The sequence below is a fragment of the Anser anser genome, assembly GCF_964211835.1.
Source record: "Anser anser genome assembly, chromosome: 6".
Taxonomy (NCBI): Eukaryota; Metazoa; Chordata; class Aves; order Anseriformes; family Anatidae; genus Anser; species Anser anser.
This window is the reverse complement of record NC_139726.1, coordinates 14,780,023-14,792,053: the sequence shown is the minus strand read 5'-3', so window position 1 is coordinate 14,792,053 and position 12,031 is coordinate 14,780,023.

The following is a 12,031-nucleotide window of genomic DNA, read 5'->3' as shown; positions in this document are numbered from 1 at the left end:
GGATTTAATAACATTATCTAGAGATAGTATGTGTTCCCATTCTTCTGAAATCACCTACTCTTTGTCTATGGTTAATTACTTTGTATGAGAGCTGCTTAAAAATTATTTCCCCAAGTGGAAAATTTGGATGAAAATGAGAACATTCTGGTCTGGAATCAAAATTCTCAGCAGAAAACTGATGTGTTTTTTCTTTCTCCCCAACTGCGCAAAGCATTGTATTAAAAGTTTTAAGTTTGGGTTTTCTATTGAAAAGCATCTACTTTCTCCAGTGTTGTTTTTGTTTTTCAAAGAAAGAAGATGCCTTTCATGAGCCGCTTTTTGCTATGACAAAACTAATTATTTTTTTTTTGGCTTTAGATCTAACCATTGCATAGGTCTCACTGCTCCAGCAGCTAACAATTACCCCAAAGGACTCGGTATCTCTGACAGACACTTCTATTTTTTTAACGCTTTCACACCGTGCTTTGCACCAATACCCCGTGTTGTGCTCACTGGAACAAGCTCAGAGCAGGGGAAGTGGATTTCCAGAATCAAACCCAGGGACGGAGGCATGCGATATATTTTAACCTACCTCCTTGTTCCTTCAGGACTGTGCCAGAAGCAGTTTGGCAGTTATCAGCGCTCGCTTCTGGAGGCAGAGCGATTCTCTGCAACCACAGCTGGAACAGACTTTTTCACCTTCTACCCTAGGACCAAACAACCTTCCCCCGGGCCTCATCAGAGCCAGCCATTTGTGAAATGGCTGTGCAAGAGGGGTACGAAAGGCAGGAGGAACTTGGATGCTGTTCCAGCCTTAATGTAATAACAGAGGTGCTGCTGAGGAGTGATGTATTCTGTGTCCCTCAGTCCCTCCAAGATCCCAATTAATACGATTCCATTAACTTCAGAAGGTGTGCTAAGTAGTAATGCTCTGGGCCATTAATTCCAACAACGTCAGCATGCTCTTGCTACGACATTTGCCTTAATTAGTACCATAACCCACTACTTGACTGCAAGCCTTGCAGGTAATAATTCATACGCCAGTCCCCCATAAACAGAACTTTGGGTGCTCTCTGCTAGAAGCTGTAACCAACCTGTCCATGCTAAAAAGAGGCAGGCAACGGGGCACGGGGTTTACAATGCAGTAAGAGAAAAGAAGGGGGTTGAAAAGGATGCTGCTGAAGTTATTGTAACTCTTTGGGCCTTGGTTCCCCCCTAGGGGTCTGCAAGGCTTCAGAACTGACTGTGATGTTCTTCAGAGATCCACCAAAAAGCAATAGACTAGAGAAAGCATCCTTGGATGGCATTAGTTTGTAGTAAGCTCTAGGCAACTTTTAAAATCTTCAGATGGATTAGATTCAGCTGAGAAGGATTTGGTCCCTTGAAAATGAGAAGCGAGGTCCTTATCCACCCTGCAAATAGTCCCTGAACTAGTCAGACTCTCTGCTGCCAGAGATCAGTATGAGGCATGATGCTTTGTTTCTCCCTCGGTGATAACAAGGCTGTCCTTGGGGAGAGGTGGGGGGGGGGACAGGATTTGTAATTTAGAGTGGGGCAAGAACACTTACTGGCAGAGAGAAGCAGCTCTCAAGGAAACTGAAGTACATTGTGCCTCTTAGAAGTAATCTCTTTTCAGATGACAACGTATTTCCCAATTCCTAATGAAGCAGGCTGCAAAGCTCCTGTGAGATGTGTTTTTTGAACACGTTTTATCTCCAAGGAAAGCCAGATGTGCAGGGAAGGAAAGGAGCTTATCCAGACCACCTATTTTTCAGGGACAGAGCTCAGACTCGTGTTTTAAATAGGGGACAATTACCTGTTCCACATTATCTGTAGCTTTGCAGGTGGAAGGTATGACATACACCTTGGAGAAGAGGAACACACAGGGATCTTCTGTGGTCGCTAGTGCAGGAGCGATAGGCATGAGCCCCCCACCCAAAGGAAACCATCTTGGTCACTCTGCTGCCTGCCACAGCCAAAGGTCTTGGAAGGACAGAAAGCAGAATGCAGAGAGGACCACCAGAATTTTTTGCTTTCCAACACAGCCTCTAAAACTTAAGAAGTAATTAGCACTGACAACAGTCAGCAAAGCAAATGTCATTCTAGGCAGCCTTGTATGAACGAGCCAACCACAAGTAGCATGGGAAAGAACTGATGATGCCTCGAAATATCCATGCTCTTGAGGTTGGTACATTTTGGCCAGAAGTCTCCCAAGAACACACAGCCTTGTTACAGGGTCAGCTCTCAAGGCACACTGGGAAGGTATCAGCATGGGACAGCAGTGATGCTACTGGGTATGGACCAGTCATGCAGAAAAACACAGGTTGCTGGAAGGACACTGAATATCGAATAAAGAAAGGAAATGTAACCAAAGATGTCATCTCCTTCAAACCGGTCCTTTTGGGATCAGCCCTAAAAAGCAAGAGATTCTGATGCACAGAGTGTCTTCTAAATGTTATCTCATTCTCCACCTAGGCACAACAAACAGATGTTCCCAGTAACAACACCTCTTGTAGCTAAATGAGATAACACAGTTGGCTGAGAGATGCCAGAAATGTTGTTCCCAGCCCGTTCATTCCTTGTCTTTCCAGCTGAGACTGACAAGAAGAAAGGCGCTGACTGCCAGTTAGAGTTTCTGAAGGCAACGCTACTCCAGAAAGAATTCAGATGAGACGAAACCACTCATTTCCCCCAGGACTTCATTTTCATCAGCAGGGAAGAAAATGTAATACGTCCCTGCAGGCCCTTGACACTGAAGTCTGAGGGCCTCACTCTGATCTCTATTATACTCATGTAAATCAAGGCCCGCTTGTACCACAGAGCCGGTGACATTTCACCACTGCAATATTAACAAGGCCCCAGATACCGCCTTCCCTGTCATGCATTCTGAAAGGAGGCGGAAGATGCCTTGATTGCGATTCACTGCCCTTAACTTACACGTGTGAGCTGGCCAGTTGCTGAAAGAAAGGAGGGAAAGTGCTGAGGCCGAAGGGGAGGTCTGTGCTGGTGCAGCAGCTGGAGCAGGCCTTCTCTGTGCCAGAACAGTGCAGGCTTGCTGGGGGAAGATGTTAACCGAGGGGAGGAAGAGCACCAGTCCCTCCCCACAAGGGCAGCATCCACCCACCAGACCGACATCCCCCCATGCCCACACCTACCCTCTTCCCCCCGGACTCTCAGAGTCTCAGTGACCCTGGTCATTCTCCAGCTTCCTGCTAGGGGCAGACTGAGCACAGCCCAGAAGAAAAGTACCTGTTCGAACCAAGCTGCGTTGTGTTCTGATGGAGCACGATGGGTTTTGCTGCCACCAGGAAATCAGCCGTAAATATCCATTCCCACTTATGTAGCCACGAGCAGGGGCTCTCAGTAGATATGAAAAGCAATACAAGACAGCAGCCATCAGCAGGTTAAATGAAAAATATGAAAAAGACATGGGCACGACCCAAATTACTGCTCCAGTCCTGGTGTGTTCCGTGCTAGAAATAGCTCTGAGTGAGGTTTAAGCCAGAGGATTTCCAAACAGCTCCCTCACGCTTCAGGAAGGCTGAGACTGGCTTTTGTGGCTTGACTCCTACTGCCAAGGAGTTTTTCCTCAGAGGCTAGTCCAAGTCTGGGGACGGTGCAGCCTGCAGGATCGAAAAGCCCCGACAAACTGCCCCACCTCGCCCTCCAAGTGCAAGGCCCACGTCCTGGCAAGGCAGCTCACTGAGTGCTGCTCGTGTTTAAAGGGAAATGGTTGTGCTGTCTTTTTGAAGTTCTCCTTCTACTGTCTTCCTCTGGGGAGAGGAGAAAAGTGGAAGCATGAGAGGAGCTGCTGGGTGTCCTCACTTAGTGCTGGGCTGAAAGGCAGGCTGGTAACTCAGCGCCACCAGCGGGCCAGATGCCCGATGGCCAGTCAGAAGAACCTGCAGCAAACCCACATCGGTGCTCAGTAATTGTTGCTGGTCAAAACCATCCGTAGGAGTCAGGAAACTCTGCCTGGATTCTCAGGGGGGTGGCAATGGCCCAACTATACAAATCTGCACATCGCTCTGGAAACAGCCTATCTGCTAAGAAGAGAGTCGCTAAACAGAAGAGCCTCTTGTTTCAGACACGCGTTGCCGGCCCGGGAAGATGTCAGCTCACATAAATTAGTCACTATAAAATGGAGAACCCAACACTGGAAAAAAAATGGGAGGAAATAATATGAGAGGCTTTTCTTGGTTCATGACTGGAACAGCTACTGTCATTTAAATTTTATTAGGAAAGATTAAAAGGAGCCTTGGAGTGAAGCTGCTGTGATGAAGTGGTCCCAGGGTCTCTATAACTGTGATTGGCACCATACTGACGTGTCAGCCTGACAAAGTTATGATAGTTATTACGCTGGCCCTAGAACAGACCCTTCAACTTGAGGCGAAATAATAAAAAATGGGGAAGAAATCTCCAGAATGCAGGAAGACTCGATCCAATTGGGCAGAGAGATACACATTTACCTCAGCCTTATTTTTTTCAGAGGTGATACAGAGTAGACAATCAATACTGCCGGATCTGTACAGAGCTGCCTCTTCCTGCAGATGTGGTTGGAGCCTGCCCCGTAGGCTTGGTGTGAGCCCAGTCCATACCTGCCCTCCCCTACAGCCGTGGGGTTCCTGGGATGCAGGAGGGAGCAGGCTGAGAAGCCTCTGGTCAGCTCAAGGCAGTGGCTGCCCTGCTCATCCTGGCTGCTTCTGTGCCCCAAAAATGGCACTGCCCCAAGCTCTGCTGCTGGCTAAGCAGCGCCTCCGGTTTTACACCCACCTTTACCCTCAGCCCGAGGTAAGGGAGCTACAAAGGGTCCCTGGGCTGGTGCCACCGCTCTGAACCTCTCCGGAGAGAGCCATCACCTGCAAGTCACAAATGCCCACCCCTGTTTGACCAGCCCTGGCAGTGCAGCTGTAAAAATCCCAGCTTCTGCAAGCTGCTGCCTTTGAAAGCTCCGCCTGCCCTCGAGATATCTTTTAACGCATGCAACCTCCTCGCTGACCATATTACACCACACACCCGAGCCTTATCTCTGGCCCCAAGAGACATGGTCTGCATAAGCACAGCCAACAAACAGGAGCGTAATGAGCCCTTCTCACCACCCCAAAGTTGAAGGTGAGATGCCTTTTTAATAATAGGGTATTTGGAAGGATTTATAGGCGCTGGCTGTTTCAATACACAAATGACAGTATCAATCAGAGCCAGACAGCAGAGGAGGAAAGCAATATACCTGCTAGGTGAGGGGAATGCTGATGTAAGGCACAGGCAGCAGGGGCTGTGGACAGCGGGAGCTGAGGCTTGTGTCTGTCCCTTCCTGCCTGGCAAGAGAGGTTGTAGCTAGCAATAAATCCAAACGAAAAATTGCATTCTGCATCCTAAAAATGTTTGGGTTGTACCTGAGGACCAGCTAAGCCACTTTGGTTCTGTCCTTTCCTGTCCCAAGGACTCTCCGCTTGTTGCCTATGCAAACCAGAGGAGCTCACAGGCCAAGGAAGAAGCTTCTTCCAGGTCTGTTGGCACCCCACAGCCCCTCACTGCTGCAGAGGTGGTAGATGCAGAGGGATCATCGCACGCTGCAAAACGGACACACATCTGTACGACAGACCTGGCACTAAGTAAAAGCCCTACGATTCTTCTACCAGTTTAAAGGCCAAACACACCAGCCCAAATCCATCTATCTTCTTGTCCAGAGGCTGGAAGAGCAGAGGAAGTCTAGTTGCAACCGCTGCATTCTTTCTTTAACGACACCTCAATGAAAGAAGAGTGACTTGAAGCAACCGAAGATGTGTGAGCAGGTGATAATCCCACGTGGCTGCACACACACGTACAGTACTGCACACGAACTCAGGCAGTCTGGGGCAGTGCCTGAGCTGACAATTGAGCCAACTGGAATCCAATGGACATCTGCGCTGGTCCACCAGCCTTTGTGTCCCTGCACACGGGAGGGGAATAGCTGTGATACCAGCACAGGGCTGAGGTATGCTCTGAAAAGGGCCACAAGGTTAGAGACATTGTTTGTTTTCACAGTGCTTGATCTGCAAAGCCAAAACAGAACAGGAGCCTTCCTATCCAGCAGGATTATTTTAATTCAGATTCACCCAGAGAGAAATGTTTAATTTGAGCAGGTCAGGGGTTCAGCTCTACTCTATGCTTGCCTAGTTATTGAACAGATAATACCAAATACCAAATAATTTTGAAAGGGAAAGTTGCATTCATGTATTTTCAAAGATTTTCAGCAAGTCTTCTGGGCAATGCTCCCAGTTTAGAGCTTACCTGGAAACCAGAGAAAGCTATTAAGTTGAGGGTCTAATTGTCTTACTCCACTAGTTGTGAACACTCTGCACAGTAACCCACCCTTGCATTCCACTCCCGTGGCCGCTCTGCTGAAACAAGTGCTGGGTAGGGAGTGGGCTCCCAACACACCGACTTTGTTGTGACTTTGAAAAACCCCATTTAAGAATAAAACCCAGGCTCTCTCAACTCCTTTCTGGAAAGAAATGTATGGTATGTGTACCCTGGTGGCTAGGGGCTATCAGCTGAGAGACGAGAGACTCTTCGCCTGCTGGAGCCTCTTCACACTCCTTAAATATCACCACGTCAACCGAACAGTGACCTGAACCCAGCTCTCTCAGGGCTACCAAGTACGTCTTTTCTACAAAGTGGAACAGCTCCAGTAGACAAGCTGATAAAACCCGCCCCAAAATTGCTGTGAACCCGGTGCATGAAGTAAGGATACATTCATCCCAGCTCATGTTCAGCTATCTGCCACATTTCCTGATGCCCAGACGAGTGCTGTAACCCCCACGCTGTTCACTGTAACAGAGCACGCAATTGTTTCTCTGCATGTCTTTGATCCAAGCAGTTTAATCAAAACCACATCTCCTTTCTAGAAGTATTTTCTGAGCAAAACTATTTCATCAAAATATTTTCAGCCACTTCAAGTACAACAGCTCAAACCCATTTGCTGCATTGTGCATACTCTGCAATTTAGCAGATCAATAGGCAATCTCTGCCTTTGTCGCTAGCTACAGTAAGACCCTTTGCTGCTGCAGACTCCCTTCTTTCGGTGTCCTTTTAGCAACATTTCTGCCTCCAGCTTCTCTTTGCTTCCATGCACTTTGTAGATTCACTTACACTCATGAGCAAAGTCAGCATCTCATTCACAGGACTGATGAGGGAGAATAAAAAGAGGGCTCAAAACACCTCTCTTGCAGAAGGGAAAGCTGAAGTCTCTGTCATTCTGCCGGGCAAACAAAGAAAGCACCAAAGAAACTAACTTTCCTTTGGTAACAGCCCCAGCGAAATACAGCTCCCAGCTGGGACACGGGGAGCACACTGTGAGCAATCGGGTTACCAGAGCCAGCTCCCAAACGGCACAGGGCTGCACATGTCCCCTGGTGCTCTGTGCACCTGATGAATGCCTTCCACGGTTCCCCTCCTTTCTCCCTGCTAGGTGAGAGCACCTGTCCAGCAACCCCCGTGTAACCAGCACAAACCTTGCCAGAGCTCATCTCTGAGATTTAGCTGTGCTTTCAGTGCCACTGCATGGCCAGCCAGGGGACTGGCATTTGCTCCACTAACGTTGCATCCACTCGCTGCAAGATGTTACAGATGTGCAGCCCAGCTCGCAGAGCTCATCACGAGTCACTGCTGCGTCAGGGACACAGAGGAGCGCAGTCTAGCAGGCAGCAGAGACTCCTTCTCCATGGACGTCCGCAGTCTGCTGGATGAGCCAGGCTCTGAAGATGAGGTTATTCCTGTTTTCCAGACATTTGGTCACTCCTGGCCCTAAATAATTAAGTCCTTACAGAGAGATACCTCAGTTTCCCCATCAGCACAGTCAAACACAAATTACTGTAGTCACCACTCTCCCTCTGTTTCAAGAAAAAAAAAAAAGTACTATTTCCCGGCATAAAGACCTTACAGTCACCTCACAGATCTTGGGAAAGAGCTGCAGCAATTTCTCCCTCTTCCTCCAGGGCTTTAGGGCTCATTACCAAACTAACAGATAGACCGGGTTTGCACATTAGGAGCTTTTCCATAAGACAATCTATCTGCAATTCAAACAGTTTAGAGCACAGCATGAACAGAACACAATTTATCTTAATTGAAAATTGCTCCAATCTGGCACTGTTTGTCTTAGAAAGTGGGTCTCCCTCCCAGGGTTATTGAAGTTACACAAAGCTCTGTGTCACCACAGGTGTGTGGAGCCTGATGCTGAGCACTTTCTACTTGAGGGGAAAAGCAAGGCATGCAGCCCTTCTGAAGGGTCACTTGTAGGACACCACCAAGTCCGTTGTCCTGAGCAGCTGGAAGACAAAGGCACCAGCTTTGATCAGTTCTTTGGCTAGAACATGCTACTCCTCTGCGCTCCTAATGCCAAGGTGCAAGACAAATTCTTCCTCTTTGGTGAGAGCAGCAGCAAACTGTAACTCTGAGATAAGGAAAGCGTCAGAGACTCCTGTCATCAGCCCAGGTTTATCATGCTGAAGACCCAGAGGCTTTGGATGATGGCAGTACGAAAGATCATAACAAGCCATAAAACATTCTGACCCCACATAATTTGAGGATTTTTTTCAGGGTTTTTCTGTCAACTCCAAGACTTCTCCCCTGCCCAAGTCACATTAAATGCCTTGTTTCCCTCCCTATAATTTATAATGTTTTTAAATAAATATCACTTTCTAAAAAATGCGTCACATTTTATTCTGAGCTTGTCAAAGAAAAACATTTCCTGAAAAATTTCTCCCTCTTCATTTTTGGCCCAAACAATTCACTTTACTTAGGCAGGTTCCCAAATAATTTCTTTCCACTAAACTATTTTTCAGTGAATTAACTATTCCTCAGAAGGCATTTCCCCCTCTGCCGATGGAATCTACCATTTTCTTCTTTGATGTGGCAAATAATAAAAGACGATTAAGCAAGAACAAAACACTCCTTTACCACTACACAAGCAGTTCCACTCCCGACCACTTTTTCATGTTAGACACAGGCTCCTCTGGCTTTCAGAGACCCGAAGGTTCTCCAGAGAGAGGAAATTACTTGCCTACAGCCACCCGGAGTCAATGGCAAGGCAAGAGAGATCTCTTGCACTGCAACACTCTGCTTGAACCACAAGACACCCTTGAGAGGAAGAGATTTATTTCTACAGTTTCCTGATTTGCAGCAGAAGTACCACCACGGGGGTTAGCGAGGAACAATCATTAGCAGAAATACCAGAGCCTTGCCTAAAAGCACCAGTTACAACAAGCGCTCTGTGCAAGATGTCAGTCCTGCACCTGGTGAGAGACAGGCCTTCGTGCGGAGGGCTTGCAGTCTGCGAAGACGAGTGAAGGATGCAGGGAGGCATTAGCCCCTTTTGAATGCGGACAGAGGCACTAACTCTGGGGCTGCACAGCATCCACAGCATTCATTCCACATTCCCACAGCAGCAGACCAGCAGTTTATCTAGGACAGACTTTCTCCCCTAATATATATTAGCTGGGAAACTGCACTTCATTTGTGCAAATCTCCCACTTCTCCCTAGCTACCGCGGAGACTCCCGTTAATGCATCACTCCGTGCAAACTGCCTCCTTCCGTGCAGACTGGCAACGATCAGGGTGAGGTTGTGTGGAGGATATTTCTTTTCAACCCATCAAATAAAAAACAAAGAAAGCTCTATAGGCTAACCATGAGAGGACACAGTACATCATGTCTGTTTCTAACTCCTACAGCTCTGTGAAATCTCATCATAGTTGTTCAGCCTTGCTCCCCAGAAGCCCAACACCAGTCAATGCTCAGCAATGACTGAACATTATGCCCCCTTCCTCGGTGGGGACCTCAGTTCAGGCAGCTGTCAAGTGGAAATCTCACCAGACTCTGTGGGCACTACCTGCCCAGATGGACACACGGCCACCAAGCTCCAGCCAGCCTGGCACAAACCCATTCCCACCTGGAAACACGGCAGAGCTGGCACAGAGCTGCCCCTCTCTTGCTCATGCTCAAAGTACCTCTGTCTGGCTTTTTGCCACTGTGCTGCGCAGATATATAACTTACAGATGACCTTCCATGCTGTGTTAATGCTGATAGCTTTTGGCAGCAGTGTTAAACTGGGCACCCAGATGCCTAATAAGTTTGTTCCCTCATTGGGTTTCGTTGGTCCAATGCACAAGGACAAATAGAGCTTTTCCCCCTTCCCTTCTACCTTTCCTTAGCTGTAATGGATAACAACCTATTATCGTTATTTCTCTAGACTCCAATTAGAAACACAAATAAGATTTGTATGTTTTCTTAACTGCTTTTTTATAATTAACATTCTGCTGGACATACCAAGCCCAAGGAGTTCCAAGGACACAGGGACAACACAGCACCGCAGCTGCACAACATGAAACCTCACCACACAAGCGCAAGCACGTAGCCAGCAAGCACGGTGTATCACGTCGGCTCCTCTGCCCCTGAACTCTTTGAGAAACTCAAGTCTATAAAGGATAAAAGCCCGAATTATGGAGGTGTCAACGACACTTCCCCGTGGCTCCTCGGCCCCGCTTTCTGCCCCCTCCTCAGAGCCCAGAAGATGGCGCCGGCCCCTCAGCCATTGCCGCCCGCTGCGCAGAGGGAGCCACGGCGCGGGCACCTGCGAGGAGCTGAAATGAAAAACGACGGAGGAAACCTCCTTGTCCCCCGGGGCAGCGGTTAAAATAAAGCAGCCCCTTGCCATGCCCGCGGGGGAACAGGAGCCATCGCCCACGCTGCTTTCACTGCAGGTCCCCGGGTGAGATGCGCCTGTGAGCGCCAGCCGCCTGCATAAACGTGAACCCGCTGACACCCCGGGAGGGCCCGGTGGGGTAGGGGGAAGCAGCCTGCCCTGACAGGGTGATGCTTCTCATTTTAATTTTACATAAAAACGTGCTGGTTGGCACTTGAGGCACTGCTTCAGCCCCGAGGTGGCCGCCTCCAGCCTGGCCTTGGCTCAGCAGCACTCCCCCAGCCCCAGGCAGAGAGGCTCACCCAGGCCCCCATGCAGGAGGAGGTGAAACAGGAGCATACAGTCACCCCCTTGAGGAAAATGCCAGTTTTTCTGTTATGACAGCCTTCATCTGGCAGGGTTAAACCATGACCTAAAGAGATCAGGATGTTCGCCAGCTACGGAACAAGTTTTCTGGCACCACACGGAACAGTTCGGGGAACCAGCAGTGAGACTGCCTACAAACGCCTAGGTCTGGATCTGAGGCCGGGCAAATTTATCTTTGCTTTGGATCTGGCTGCAAATGAGTAACACACTTTCCATGGCACTGTCCTCAGTCATCACCACCTCGAAATTGCCACTGAGCAATTGCCAAACAGAAACACTGCAAATTTGAGTTGCCAAGTTAGCCAAAACCAGGCTGGTGCTTTCAGGCTGTGACAGGAACTATGTCAAGGAACACTTGATATGACAGCAGGGATTAGGTGCTTGCGACAGACCTCAGGAAACACAGGAGAAGACATCTACTTGCAAACAACACAAATGCAGCATAAAGGGTTTTTTTCTACATGACTGGTTTTTGGAAATGTTTTTCTTTCACAGCTGCTCTTGGGAAGGTGATCCTTGGGACTCATGGAGGTCTCTGGTGGAACTGAGGGAAGGAGATGGTTTCCTCCAGGAGCTATTATCTCATGTACACATAGATGTATACATACAAATCAACAGCAAAGACTGATTTTTCAACAGTGGCAAACAACATCACAAGTGCAACTGAAATACTGAAAGCACTTTTAAAAAGAGAATCAGAGATCTGAGATCCTAAACTGGCATTCTTCAAAGACAACAAAACTCTGGGCAACTGTCCCAAGTCTGGCACCTGGCCTAAGTGCAAGACCTTATCCCTGCTGGAGGAACAAAGCAGGGGAGATTCCTTGAGTAGGAGCTGAGGAGAAGAAGAGTAGTTTCTTCTCTCTCTTTTTTTTTTCCTCTTTTTTTCTTTTTCATCCCTACTTGTAATATACTTCAGCTTCTAGATGCCTAATACCCAGCATCCTGATTAGAGGATCTGACAGCACCTTCTTTCCCAGGCAAACATTAAGAAATCCATTAGTAAA